We start from the raw sequence: 16,620 nt of genomic DNA, 5'->3' as shown, positions 1-16,620 counted from the left end.
TTATTGCTACGTCAATTAAGTATTTTTGTAAAATTGCAAAGAAAAATTCAGTTCGGAAATATTTATGATTTATTAAGAATGGCTTTAGTCATTAAACGAAAATTTGCAAAGAAACTTGATTTAGGAAATAATTGTACATATAGTATTTATAAAGAACGTATCACTTTAATCACTGAGTTTATACACAATTATTACAATTTAGAAAAAGAACTTGAGATTGCAAATACTTTAAACATTTTGCAGTCTGAGTGCGTGGTATTAAAGAAATGTAATTGAAATGATTTGTAAATGTTATGCCTGCTTGGGGGCGTGGTCGGGTGCGTGGGCGGGGGCGTGGGCCTGCGGCTTACCAATAATGAGAACCGTATACCCATTGAGACCCAAGCAGGAGAAAGAAGATGGAAGAATGGAGCATGGGTTGGAGTATCTTGCAGATACAAGATACACGAGCTTCTAAACCAAATTGCATTTGTTTGCGGCTGCTGCAGAATAAACCAATACGAATACTGCCAATTAATATAAGTATGTATGTACATATCAAGTACGTCTATATCTTTGTACGATTGCAGAACGTGATTCAGTCAGGCGGTAAATACAAAGTACAGACTTCACTCGAATATCTCTGCAGCCAATCCGATGTCCCAATGTTATCATCTTCAGCGCATACACCTCCTTCCCCTCTCCTCTCCTCTCCTCTCCTGTGCCTCTTTCATCTCCGACTTTCGTCCAGCCAATTGGTTCTCTGGCAATTCGCAATTTTCTAAATTACATTTGGAATTTTGCATTTCTGCTGCCCTTTGCTGTTACTTCTGTTACTCTAGATATTTTTTGCATTGTGCTTTTGTTACCCTTTCTTCGGGGGGAAGTATTAGAGCTTCTGCATACTATTTGACAGCTTTGCAACCGGATTAACTCTGTCCATCTCTCTCTTTCTCTCTCACTCTCTCTATCTCTCTCTCTCCCTCTGTCTGTCTGTGTGTTTTGTGATTTATGCGAGCTCAACATATTTTTGGGGGTAATCCAATGTTTTGGCACTATCTCTCAAGATATGACAATGAAATAAAGAGTGGATCAGTTGGTAGTTGTGTTTTATTTTAGTGTTTATTCATAGGAATTTTGCAGATCGTTTTAAATTGTGAAAATGTAATTAAATAAGTGTATAAGTATTTCGTTAATTCTGGCATCTGAATTTCTTTCTTACATATATAGATGCATTTTTGTAGTTGTTGTTGCTGCTGCAAACTATTTGTATATAAATATTTGCTATGCTTTGTTCGTTCTTTCAACGATTTCAACCAGCTATTGTTTGTTGCTTTTTCTGCACTCAAAAAAAAGGGCGTTAAAAAAATTAGAAAACCTTTAAGTCAGAAGATTCATCTTGATTTCAATAACATTTGTCACAGTTCTTATAAAGAAATCTAATACTTTAAAGACTACGAATCATATTATAATATTAGAAAACAATATGTGTTATTCTTATTTACTACTATTTTATTATTTAATTGAAATCGAACCGTTCCAAGAAATTTCTCTTGGACTACAATAAAAAATGGCTTGCGAGTTTGAGTTTCGAACGAAAGCAGTAAAAGCTTTATAAAAACTTAAAATAAATTTCGATTGAATTGAGAATTGTGTAACCTAAGTCTAGTACGAGTATTCTAGGTATTATTTTGACAATTTGTCATGTTTATACCCGTTACCCAAAGAGTAAGTTTGTGACATCTCCGACCGGCTGTATCAGCAGCCGAGATTATATAGCCATGGCAAGAAAGAGCAGATGTCAATCTAGTATATTTCGTACTCTATGGTATATTTTAAATGAAGTAGTATGTAAATATAGCAAATATATATGTATGTACATATATAGAAAATGGATAGTTTCTTTTGTTGGCAACTTTGTACTCTATTGTATATTGTGAATGAATTTGTATAAAAATATACCTAATATTCGCAATTGGGTATATTTTGTATTCTATGGTATATTTTGAATGAACCAATATATAGTAATACCAAATAAAGACCTTCGAATATTTTTGTATTTTTTTTGGTATATTAAATCAGTTACTTTAGTTAAAAGTCCGGTATATTTCGTACTCAATAGTATATTTGAACGAATTTGTATATACTAATATCAAATAAAGCTTTGAGTATATTTTAGTATATTAAATTGGGATATTTTAGCGTATGATTTTATTAAAAATAGATAGCAAGTATCGCTCTTGTTCAGATTAATCTTCTTTGTTTTAATACATTGATCACAATACAATTTTAGAGATGAAGGTCTTTGATTTTAGAAACTGGTTCGTTTTTTCAGTGTGCTGCTGCAGTTGTTGTTGTTATTGTTGTTGTGTTTGACTGGCGCTTCTTAAATATATTTCCATGTTTGCCTTGGCTGATTGTAATGCAATTTGTATGCATTGTGCATGACAAACAAAAAGGCGAACCCATGCGACCCAGGCTGTGTTCTGTTCTGTTTTGTTCTCCACTGTTCTGGCAGCCAATCATTGAGTATGCCAGCTATTCTGCAATCCTTTTGCAGAAGGATGCGCTGCGACAGCTGCAGTAACAACCGACAACAAGCAGCAGCAGCAGCAGCAGCAGCTTCTACAACAACTGCAAGTGCTGTGAAATTATGTTGAGTAAAACTGAAAACTTGAAAGTCATTGCAGGTCATACGCAGAACTCACACACATCCAAAGCAAATAAACAACAAATTATATGTATAGAAGAATGAAAATTAGTTTTGTCTTCTTTTCTATTCTATTTTTGTTGTTTCCGGCATACTTTCATGCATCTCATTGCATGCCAAATTCATTGTCGAACCGATAAATGAACGAGGATGAGTTCAATGTCTTATCATGATGCATGACTTCTCTTTGTGGGACAGTTTTAGATAAATAAGATTTAATCTCAAGATGTACAAAGTCAATAGATAACACCAAATGAATTTACTGCAATTGCAACTAAATAAGTTTCGTGCTCTTTTCACTCTTTTCAGGTAGCTGTCAAAATTGCAGCTCACAACACGTTGCAAATGGCAGCAGGTCAACGTTAGCCAAAGCGAAAGCCAAAGCCATAGAAGAAGAAAACTGTTGAAAGAGCTGCCACAGCTTTTGCCACCAAAGCAAAAAGCACCAGCAGCACATGTCAACCAACCTGGCGATGGCTTATAACACACACACACACACACACACACACACACATCGGCAGCGTTTGCTTTTTGCCAACTCACAATTCACATGAGGCGGCAATCGGCCGGATCAACACTCACAGCGGTTGGTCGACATTCTCATATTGCCATCTCCTCATTTTTTTTCTCTCTTTCTCTATCTCTCAAAAGAACTTTCTCTCTCTCTCTCTCTTTCCCGCGTAAGCTGGCAACTTTTGTCCAAGTGCCACAAAGAAAAACTTTACACAAAGATTATTTAGTTAGACTGCGTCGTCGTTGCCGATGATGGGCGCGTGGGCGTGGCCGTGGACGGGCGAGAGTTGCAAACAACTTTCGCGCTGGGGCGCAACAAAATAATGCCACAGGCATTAAGTAACTCCAACTAAAGGCCACAATTAAAAAAATATACTCAACTCGACTCACAAGATTAACACACAATTTCAAGCTGAGCTACACACTCAAGTTCGGAGTTTTTAGTCTGCATATTGAATCACAAGCAAGGTGTAACTTAAGAATTTTGCTGTCTATATTCAAAAATTGTGCTAAGATAACATGTTCGAATTCGAAATTTACACAATTTGTTCAAATGAAAGTCTTTTCATTAAGATTCTTAAGGCCAAAATGATTTTAAGCTTAAAAAATTAATTAAAGTTTATCAATATTTAATAAGTTCATAAAATTGAAAATAACAACGTCTTTTAAGTGTAACAGAATTATTCCTTTATTTTATGTTAACAAACACTATGCAAAACTTTATAGAAAGATTGATTCGATTATTAGGCGTTACTACAAAAGAAATTCGCCCCGAAAGAACAAGAAGTTTCATAAGCTCTCTCTTTTTTTTGCTCTCTGGCTCTCGCTAGCTTGTATACAATTTCTTCGTATACAACGTCCATACTTGGTATATCTATGTACTCCGACTTGCAAAATACAACATAGAGTACAACATATACCAGACTGGCATCCAAAGCTACTAAATCCCGACTTAAATTATTTCTTAAATTGCTAATTTTGCTTTTTATACCGGCTACCCATAGGTTAGAAGGGTATTATAACTTTGTGCCGACAGGAAATGTATGTAACAGGTAGAAGGAGGCATCTCCGACCCTATAAAGTTTATATATATAATATATATATTCTTGATCAACGTCAACAGCCGAGACGAACTAGTCATGTCCGTCTGTGTGTCTGTCCGTCTGTCCGTATGAACACCTAGATCTCAGAGACTATAAGAGATAGAGCTATAATTCTTTTTCGACAGCATTTGTTATGTTTGCACGCAGATCAAGTTTGTTTCAAATTTTTGCCACGCCCACTTCCGCACCCGCACATCAAAAAATCGAATAACAAGCGTAATTTTAAAACTAAAGTTGCGAATTGGTATATACAATAATTACTATAGTAGTTATGATTCCTGAAAATTTGGTTGCGATCAAATAAAAATTGTCGAATTTATTAAAGAAATACTTTTGTATGGGCAAAAACGCCTACTTGCAAGGGGTCTTAGTTGCTTTGGCTGACAATCTGGTATACTTTGCCGTCCATGGTATATTTTGAATGCGGTACTATATATTGATATACCGCATATATCATTTCTAGTATTTTTAGTATTTTTGCAGTATATTTGGTATATTTTGAGAATAATACCGCGAAATATATTGCTTTTATTTAAAATGGGTAGCGGGTATCTCACAGTCGAGTACACTCGACTTGTTTATTTTTTATTAGAGCGTAAAGTTTTAGTTAGATCTTGCAACAATAATAAGTACTGACAACAAAAAATTATAACTCTATCTATTGTTGTTTCTGAGATCCGAATGGATGGACGTCTCGGCTATCGATGTTAATCAAGAATATATGTATATAACATACTTTATGATAGATAATCAATTAGATAATCTTTAATTATTTAATATGTGGTATAATTAATAATATGTGCATATGCATGTGTAATTTACTGCTCGCCATTTTAATAGGACACCATGTCAGCTCTCTTTGCAAATAACTGATCATAACTCGGAAACGGAAAAAAAAACCGATTTTTATCAAATATATGCAATCATTGTTCACTCTTTCTAGTATATTCCAAGCTTTGAAACTCAACCGTTATAAAGTAGTTTGCACTTTATGCAAGCATTCGTAAAAATTCAATAGAACTTTTGTTCCACTTCAAATTTAGAAAATGCATTTTGTTTGATCGGTTTCAAATGCACACTAAGATTCGCTTACTTAAAAGTGTCCTATTCAAGTGTCGAGCAGTGTATTACAGTTTGATTAAACATAAATAATACTGCATACTGCTGACGAAAGACTTCGTTACAAGTTGTTACTAAAAAACTGACCGCAGCTGCTTCCACTATTGTTGACTGTTAATCTACTAATGACGACTGATGATACCGATAGCTTGATGCCAATCGACTTGATAATGCCAACCGATACCAATAGTGTCTATCGACTAGCCTCCACATATGTTACATTCATTCGCTGAAAGCTTTAAAGCTATAATACCCTTCTACCCTTTGGGTAGTGGGCTTAAAAATCACAGTAATCTTCAAGAGGCATCCTAAAGTTGCTGCTGAAAATGATGTGTCCTCATTCTAGTAGCTAAGAAATAGTATTGATTATTTGGTATGCTGTTTAGCACATTGTTTAGCACAACAATAAAATCAGAATGATTGGCTGGTTGGTTGGTTGGCTGGATGGGTGACTGAAGATAAGTTAAATGCCCTGCTAGTGCCATCCAGGATGCTCTAAACTGCATTTTGGGGGCATTCTTAGCCTTGTTATTTATGTCAGAAGGGCAACTAACATACACAAGCAACCACTTTGGGGTGCCATGCACTCGTGCCCTCTCACTCGCACTCGTACATACATTCGAGGCGAATTCTTGTACTGGTTTTCCATGCTTGTGTGTGTGTGTGTGTGTGCTATATAGTATATGCATGTTATGCATCTGCAATTTGTATGACATTCACAATGACATTCTTCGAACAGCAGGCACGAGGTGAGGCAGAAGAAGGAGAAGGAGATCAGGAAGCGAACCAAAGCGAAGCGAAGCAAAGTGAAGTGGGAAGAAGGGAGAGCCCAAAGTATTTATAAAGAATGGCACGGCAGAGAGCCCAGAGTCAAGTCCAGTTGAAGACGACGACGATATGAGAGATAGCGAAAGCGATAGCTGCTTCGCACATACATACACATACGAGTAGAGCACATGCAGCATTGAAGCAAGCAGGTCATCAGGCACATAGTATGGTAGATGGTAGTGGATGGCAGTAGATGGCACATGGCTTGCAGCAGTGGAAGCAGCAGTTCTACTCTATGACACTGGAGCAGTCTAATAGTCGTTCGCTTGCAATTTAGATGAATTTCTGTTTGGCTTACGCCGTGGCCAGGCAGCCAGTAAGGCAGGAGCCGGCAACCAGCAAGCAGCAACCAGCAGCCAGCAGCCAGCAGCATAACCATTGTGCTGACGTCTTCTCTATATTAAATGGATGTTTTTATGTGCACACACACTTGGTGTATGTGTATGTGTATGTGTGCCCTTAAAACAACAAGGCAACTGAACTGCGTTCACTTTCAACAAAATGCAGTCGCTAAGCGAATCCGAGATGAGAACGAGACGTAGCTATAAACTATTTGCTAGCTTGGGCATTGCCTTAAGGCAATTCGAGCTTTTGTTAACGCAGACGTTAGCACAACTCTCTCCCTCTCTTCCCTCTCCTTCCTCTCACCCACTCGCTTGATATCTTGCAAAAAAAAGTATAGAAAAAAAAGAGGAAAAAGAAACGCCAGAGGCCAGGCAAAGTGATGTCATTGTTAAAGCTAGCAGCAACAAAACTGGACTAGACTCTGGACATTGGAAGACTGCACCTTCAGTGTTTCTCCACATGGCGTATAAATGTGACAGTGCAATGTGACTGTATAAAAGAGCATGTTGTCCTGCTCTCTCTCTCTTTCTCGTTCTTTCTTTATTCTCTGTGTTTACGCAAGCGAGAAAGGGATTTTGCGTTATGCAACTGGAATGATTGGAGACGTTGGTAATGACATCGAAAAGGGGACATTTGCCTTATACCTTCTTCTTCATCTTCTTCTGTTTATGCTCTCTCTTGCCTCTTTCTTCCACGTCCACTTCCACGTCCACTTCCCCTTCCACTGCGTTTTCCTTTTCCCATTGTTTTTATTTTATTTCTCTTTTTTCTTGCTTGGTCTTTGCTGCTCTCGCACGATTTGTTTCGTGCTGCTTGACGCTTTGTGCGCTCAATTGAGTGCAAGTGCAATATTTTGATTTGCAATTGTTTGGCGAGTCGCTTCCTGTTGACCAGCTGACCACCAACCAACCCCTAAAAATACTCACCCCTCCCCGTTCGTAGAACTTTAAGCGCTGCGCAAATCTTTTGTTGTGCTGTGTTAATTGCTGGCAGCTCAGATTTTCAGCGCTTGCTTTTGTAATTCTTTATGCTAGCTGCAGGCTGACCCAGCGAACGGACAAATGCATGAATGAATGAATGAGTGACTCAATGAATACACTTTATAATTGTGCTTGTAGCAACACTTGTAAGCTGGCACTTAGTTGCTGGCATGTTAACACGGTGAACTACAATCGATAATGATGAATATTTCATTGGTCGATCAATTTGCTACTAATTGATGTTAAGTATTTGTAATCATATGGGACTCGTCATTATCAAATATGTTAACATTTATCCTTCTCTTTAGTTACGCGTATAAAGAAACTATAATTTACTATTTTTAGTGTTAAATAACAAACACTTTAATAGAAGCTTGAGGAATTTAAATTTTAAATGTTTCGATATACGATATATTGCTTTCATTAGCATTAGCATTAGAATTACCATTAACATTTGCATTAGCATTAGAATTAGCATTATCATTAGAATTAAAATTAAAATTAAAACTAGAATTAGCATTAGCATTAGCATTAGCATTAGCATTAGCATTAGCATTAGCATTAGCATTAGCATTAGCATTAGCATTAGCATTAGCATTAGCATTAGCATTAGCATTAGCATTAGCATTAGCATTAGCATTAGCATTAGCATTAGCATTAGCATTAGCATTAGCATTAGCATTAGAATTAGCATTAGCATTAGCATTAGCATTAGCATTAGCATTAGCATTAGCATTAGCATTAGCATTAGCATTAGCATTAGCATTAGCATTAGCATTAGCATTAGCATTAGCATTAGCATTAGCATTAGCATTAGCATTAGCATTAGCATTAGCATTAGCATTAGCATTAGCATTAGCATTAGCATTAGCATTAGCATTAGCATTAGCATTAGCATTAGCATTAGCATTAGCATTAGCATTAGCATTAGCATTAGCATTAGCATTAGCATTAGCATTAGCATTAGCATTAGCATTAGCATTAGCATTAGCATTAGCAATAGCAATAGCATTAGCATTAGCATTAGCATTTGCATTTTAATCCTAAAAATTTTAATTACACCTGTTTGTCATTAATTGAGAAAATATAAATCAAATCACACATATGAAAGAAGTTGGCAATTTATTTTTTGTAATTAATATGTCAATAATTTTTTTTTTTCATATTTTAGCATTTGTTTGAATTATGACAACTAATTAGCAGTTGTACTCTGTGTTGTCGAGTAATCGATTGCCTTAAAGTTCATTTACTCTATGGCATTGAAGCGAGAATTGGTCGACAACATGGATTAATGCATTATACCACATACATATGTGTATGTAATGCAATTAGAAAATAATTTATATTATGATAATAATTGCAATTGCTTGCATACTTTTTGCAGCGCGTAAATTAATTAAAATGTTCAGCAACGTGCATGCTTCTATGAACATATTTTCATGACAGATTGTTTTTAAATAGTTGCATTTTCAAAATAGTTTTTCACCCTGAACACTCGTTCTCCTTCTCCAAACCGCTCTCTTTGAACTAAGCTCTAACTGTCGGTATTTTATTTGTGTATTTTAAGAGTGTGTGCGTGTGGGAGTTTATAGTATACTAAATGTATGTTTTGGTATGCTATTCCATATGGAGAAATAAGCGTATAACATGAAATTCTATGAAAATTAAAAGAGCCGCAACACACATAAATTAAAAGTGCTAGCGAGCTTCTTCATCTAGTTGCTATTTGGCAGGTAAACAACAGACAAGTTGCAAGGGGAGGAATGTGGCCGAAAAAGAAATGATTTGTTGCACTTGCTGGCTGGCTGGCTCGTTGCATGCCACCAGAAGCAACGTGCACGTTTTGTTATATTATATTTAGTTGCAACTACTTCGCTGTTGGCCCCCCATTTGTCCCACTTACCCCACTTGCACTGCGCTGTCTGCTAATGTTGTTGCACTTTATCGTACTTCTTTTCTTTTTTTTAATATCGAACAACATATGTTGGCAATAACGTGCGCCATGGGCGGCCTGGCCAATGTTGCAACGTTTCAGTCTCAGTCTCAGCTCCAGTTTCGGTTCTGGTTCAGGTAGACGAAGTCTCTCTCTATGTTGCTGCTGCTGCTGTTCGTATTATTGCTTAAAGTTTTACTTTTATCATGGCCATCGTTGCGTTTCTACAAAAAAAGAAAAAACAAATAGCTAAAAAAGAAACGCGTCTGTTGCCAAAAACTTCTTAACCAAAAGCACTAAAAATGGCGAGCCCGAACGAACGGACGAACAACAAGCAAACTTATGCCACTTGCTCTCTTTCGCCTTCGCCTTCGCCTTTGGCTTTGGCTTGTGGCATCTTGTCGCTGGCCACCGCTTGCTAAACTTTTCCCGCTGATTTTTCCCACTACATTCAGATTTTTGTTGCTCTTAATGCAGCAGCAAGTCGCACTTTAATTCATTTACCGAACATTCCAAAACAAATTCCCTCATCACTCTGCTGCACACTCAACGTTGTCCACCTGTCGCTTTTGGTTTTTGTCATGAATACAAGGCGCTGCCTTCGTGTGCTATGCTGATAACTAGCTTAGAATCATCACCTTCAATTAAGACAAATGAGAAATTTCAAAAGCCATATTCTGAAAGTATACCACAAAAATACTGAAATATACCGAACCATATATTTGGTATATTAGTATTGTACTACATTCAAAATATACCATACAGTGCAAAATATACCAGATTGAAAATTTTTACCACACAAATACTTGGTATGTCAATTAAGCACTTCATTAAAAATATATCTTAGAGTAAAAGACATATAGTACATACTAGATTGACAATCAACGCAACTAAACACCGAGTGCTCCATACAAAAGTATTTTTTATATAACTTCCACAATTTATTTCTTCTTCGCATATTATCAGGAATCAAAATTATTATTATTGAATGTATTGAATATGATTTTCTGTCATAATTACTTATGTAAATATCTACTATATATTAATTAGTCTGCCAACGAATTAGTCAACGAATTTGATTGTATCTTGCTATGATACACTTTAAATAAAATAAACATTATGAAAGGAAGATAAGTTTGTGAACTTCGCAGAAGAGCACAGAAAATTGTCAAGTCTTACTCAATTTGCGATCTGCTGCTCAATAGCCTTGAATCAAATACAAAACAAGTAATCGACTATGATATATCCTCTGCAATAAAAGCTAAACGGTGCGAAATTATTCTAAAAATATACCGAATTAATATACCTCAATAATACTAAAAATACTGAAAGTAATTTTTGGAATATCGACATATTACTTACATTACATTACATTTATTATGTATGATGCAAATCAATCTTAAAACATATTAAATTAATATACCGCAATGATACAAAAATATACCGGGTGTTATGTTTGGTATATTGACATAATACTACATTTGTTATACGGGTGATACGAAATGTAGGCACAAAGTTATAATAATAAAAATTTTGTTTGTTTTTTCACCATCATATATATGCAAATGAATAAGAAAACATTCATGTTTAGAAAATTGCACAACTTATATAATTTTAATTGCACATCTTTTATGAATTGCGGTTGTCGATTTGTTAAGGCCAGATGACAGTATATAATTCTATTTTCATGCCTTTTTGCAAATAACTTTATTGAATTTTGATTGTCGTTGAATTGACAGATCTACTTATAAATTTAAATTTCGATTTTATTCCCGAATTAATTTGGCAATCTGCCGCAGACTTTAATGTAGCATACTTTGTGGCTCATTGTGCGTAGTCCGCATCGATTGAATTGAAGAGTGCAGCGCTGTAATTTGATTATAGCCAACAAATAAATACAGATCGTTGTGCAAATTAAAAAACGCCTGTCAATTTGTGGAACAAGTAACGACAGTTAACTGCCTTCCGTTTCGCATCTTGAGCGGATCTCGACAACTAGAACTCCGACTCCGACTCCAACTTCAACAATTTTGAAGCGCTCAGACACTCGCTCTGTCATCACATGTTGCGCCCATGAATTTTGTGCTGTCATCCATTTTTTTGTTGTTCGTTGTTGAGTCTTTCGCTTTTCGCTTTCGCATTTGTTCGTTTTTGGGCTGGCAATTGGCAGTGCCACGCCCTTCTGCATCGAGTGTTGTGTTCTGTGTGCTGTGGAATTGTGCTTTTCTTAGGTTTTTTACAACTTCTAATAACACAAAAGTGCTGCTGATTTGGTTCATCACTTCAGCGTCATTTCCGCAATAGCATTGTGTGTGTGTTCTCTTACTCTCAGCCACTTCTACTACTACTTCCACTTCCACATACCTCTTCGACATACAACAGCTCCTTTGCTGAACTGCTGTCGCGTAGCGTCGCGTCGCTGTCGTTTGTCGTTTGCATTTGCGTTTCATTTTATTAAATGAAATGCCGTCAAATACGCCGCAGAACAGACGCCAGGCAGGACCGCTGAACGCGACCCAAACGAGCTGTATGTAAATCGACGAGGGTTGCCATCTCAGTTCCTCAGCTCTCATGAATTAGGAAACTGCTAGTCACTGTGCTGTCAGTCAGTGTGTTTGCATACGACGTTATTAAAGGGCATAAGTACACAGCTCGACTTATTGCTTATTCTCCTTATCGTGCCCAAAGGACACGCGCCACGATAAAGAAAAAAGCTAAACACAAATTTAAATGACTTTAAATAGAGCCAAAGCAGCGTTTAAAGTAACTCAACTGAAGACGAATTCAATGCACGTTGTTCTATCGAATCGTATTTGAAGTCATATATTGTATTGTGTAAAGTAGTTGGAAAATATTGCGTATACGCAGTCTCAACTTATTGAATATGTCGATGTAACTCTCGCAATAAAAGAAGCCCAATAAAAAACAAATCTCACATAAAAATGCTCAACATAATTTAACCAAATAGCAATAACCAAAAGCAGGGGCAGGCGCAGAAGCTGAAGCTGAAGCTGATGCTGTTGTTGATGCTGATGCTGAGCCGAAAGGCAGCTGCAGCAACATCGAGAACGCCAACGACAACGACAACGACAGCAATGGCAACAATACAAATAAGAACAACAACAACAGGGAAAACAACAACGACAACAGAAACAGAGCTCATAAAATATCAGGAGACGAGGCCAATAAACGCAAACTAAGTGCCCTGGCAACGCCACGCCCCCCACTCGAGGCTGACACGCCCACAAATGCGGGCCGCTTAATAAATGCAAATGTGTCCAAGTATGAACAATTATAGAAAGGAAATTTGCATTAAAAATTTATGTACTCGCCGAAGACTCTCGCTCTCTCAGATAACGCGTCGCAAGTGCGACATAAATTTTTGCTTTTTTTTGTTGGTTGTTGTTGCTTCTTTTTTTCGGCTGTTGTTATTTTAGTTTCTTTATTTTTATACCCGCTGCCAATAGCATATTAGGGTATTATAATTTTGTGGGTGGAGGAAATGTGTGTAACATTCATTTTACGTATATTCTTGATCAGCGTCTACAGTCAAGAAGATATAGTCATGTTTGTCTGTATATCCCAGAGACTATAAGAAATCGAGATACAATTTTTTTTAACAGCAATTGTTTTTGTTGCACGCAGATCAAGCTTGATAAGCTTGATTATTGTCACATGGTATATTTTTAACCTTATTGTATATCGATATACCAAAAATAACCATCGGTTTATTTTACACATTGTTCAGTATGCTAATTTGGTATATTTTTGTAACATAACACAATATAATATAGATATATAAAATATAGTATATAGCATAATATAGTATTTTTTGGTATATTCGCTTAATTTATTTTAAGAATAACACTACACTGTTTTGCAGTGCATCGAAATGGTATATCAAAATACCAAACATAGCCTGTTGTATGTTTTAGTATATTAATTCGGTATATTTTAAGAATAATACGCATTTTTTTGTAACGCAAAGTTAAGTTATGCCAAATAAAGTATTCGGATTATTTCAGTATATTTTGGTATATTAGTCTAAAGTATTTATAGAATAAATATCGTAATGAGTGGCAGGTATCTCACAGTCGAGCACACTTAACCGTGGATTTCGTACTTGTTGTTGTTATTGTTGTTGATGTGGGGCCTCTTTTCTTGGTAGGCGCCAATGTGGATGGCATCCTTGGTGCTCGCATAATGGCGCCTGTGGTCGTTTTGTGCGATGGCCGCCCAAAGGAAACATTCATTCGCACAACGGTCTTATTGTTGCTGTTTCTTGTTGACACATTCGACATACAAAGTCCCTCTCTGTGTGTGTGTGCGTGTGTGTGTGTGTGTGAGCATTAGAGTTTGCTGTGAGAGTGCCTTGGCGTCCAGTCCAGTCCGTAACTAGCAGGAAGTCATTAAGTTGTTTAGCGCCTTTAATACGCTCTCTATATATACATATATATATATATATATATATATATATATATATATATATATATATATATATATATATATATATATATATATATATCTGCTACAATAGCTTTGCTCCGATGCTCCAATTCTATTTAGACGCCCGGCTAATGTCAGTGTTGGCACTTGGATACATTTGACTAGGCCAATTAGCATTAGCCAAGCTACACTTCAGACTCTCCGCTCTGTACTCCACTCTCTTCTTTGCAGCCCCTAAGCAGGTATGGCATTAAGTCAACGGAAGTGCGAGGAGATTCGCAGTCACAAAGCCTTAAGTGAAGTGAATACATAATAGATTTCATTATATTTCGAAATAACACTATATGCAAATGTAACATAAAATACTTTATTATTAGCTAATTAACAAACATTATTTTGCATACAAAAGATTGTGGAATTTCAAAGAATATTAAATAGCATTTATATTTACTGTGAGTATGCAATAATATTTAAATAAATAGTGTACTTCTGCATGAATTAATAAAGATGGATAAAAGCTGGCAATACACTTATTTTTCTGACTGAAATTCTTTGATTATGTATATTATTTACAAAATTACCAACATTTATTAATACTTTATTAATAGCTAACTAACGCAAGAGATTGCCAAATTGATAAAGGTTCCAAAGTATTTTATAATCTGTGAATAGATTTTACGTTTATGACCATGACAAAAATAATTTTGAATAATAATTAAATAATATGCTTCTGCATACAAAAGATGAAAATAAATTAGTAATATAATTGAATTCAAAAGTAAAACACTTTTTTGCCCAACAAATTTAAATTTGGCGATTTTGTTTGTTATTCATAAAATTATGTATACACGAGTATTTCAAGTTCCTTGTCCAAATTCATTCAACTATTTTTCGAGTATAGACGGCTAGTGCTGAGATGCATATTGCTTTATTTAAATGGAATTATCTAGAATGGAATTATATAATATCTCTGTGCCTGCAGAAAATGTATGTTAAAAACGACTCAACTTTGAGCTAATGTTGCATTGGTTGACAATCTGGTATGGTATATTTTTAATGTAATAGTATACCGATAATCCAAGATATATACGGAATATTTTAGTATTTTTTGTTATATGATAAAGTATATATATTTTCATGATAAGCGTCAATAGTCCAGACAATATAGCCATGTCTGTCTGACCGTCTGTCCGTCCGTATGAGCAAGTATCTGAGTATCTCAGAAACTATAAGAGATACAGGAATAATTTTCGCCATAATTTAATTGCGCGCAAATCAAGTTGACCAAAATCGAATAGCAAACGTAATGCCGAGGCTGGAGTTGGTGCATACAATAGCATGTTGTATAATATAATGTTGTGAACAAATAAAAAATGTAAAAGTTATTTAAGAAATACTTTTGAATGGGTAAAAACGCTTTCTTACTACGGGTCTTAGTTGTTTTGGCTGACAATGAGGTATATTTTGTACTCTATGGTATATTTTGAATGTATAAATTATAGCCTTTGGTATATTTTAAGTATTTTTTGATATATTAATTTAATATTTTAAGAACAATACATCACTGTTTTGCTTTTATTCAAAATCGTCAGCAGGTATCTCACAGTCACACACTCATCTATGGCTTTCTCACTTGATTTTATTATATAATACATCGATCTGCAAGGCCATCTATGTAGTAAAGTTTATTGTCAATGTCAATTCATTAAATTTCGGTATCACAAGGAGGCACCATCTTTCGCCTATTGTTTCAAGCCAATACAAGAAAGTATAATAATGATAAACAAGTACTTGACTAATTTTAAACATGACTTTTTTATTGGACGATTATCGAATTGATGATGCTGCTTGGCAGAAGTTTTCTTGTCTGGGAGCTACGCAACTTTTGCCACAGCCAGCAGACAGGCAGAGGTAGCTTTTAAATATTAATCGATTTCCATTTAAATTTCATGGCAAGTTGAAAATTCATCTTGCCTTCGTCTCCGTCTCCGTCTCCGTCTCAGCCTACCCATTGCCAATTAACAGCTCATGATGGCGCTTTTCGGTGGCTGTCGACTAGGTGAACAAACTCCATTTAATAGCTTGGCAAAGAGCGTTGGCAGCTGAATCTTTGCACATCATAAATTGAACGTGAACGTGAACGTAATGATGATATAAAATGCATGCATAAATACAAATACAAATACAAACAAGAAGAGAGATGTATGAAAATATGAGAATAAATGTAAAGCAAATATTTGTTGATTTGTTTTAACCGAGGCAGACCGAAAAGCCGTTGGTAAAACTTTTTATTGCTTAGCCGCAACAGTCGAGAGACCCTGCCACATATTTTTTACGCTGCTCCTTCTCCTTGGGGGCAATCGCGGCGAAACCCCTTTTGACCCCATCAACCAATTGAGAGCCACTCAACTTGCTTATCAATATTTGGTGTAGCTAAAGATTGTTTTGAGCGGGAGTCGAGAGTTGGGTGGCGGGAGGCGGGAGGCGGGAGGTGAAAGAAAGGCTCAACTTCATCATTTTTCTCTCAACATTTTTTGCTTTTTGTTCTTTTATTTTTATTACGAGTATTGCTCGATATTTGTCAGTCAGTGAAACTTTCGAGCGTTATTTAGCCATAAGAAATCAAACTTTCTTAATTAACTTTCTTTAGCATCGCATCGCAAC

The sequence above is a fragment of the Drosophila nasuta genome, chromosome X, assembly GCF_023558535.2.
Source record: "Drosophila nasuta strain 15112-1781.00 chromosome X, ASM2355853v1, whole genome shotgun sequence".
NCBI lineage: Eukaryota > Metazoa > Arthropoda > Insecta > Diptera > Drosophilidae > Drosophila > Drosophila nasuta.
Note: the sequence above shows the minus strand (reverse complement) of the source record.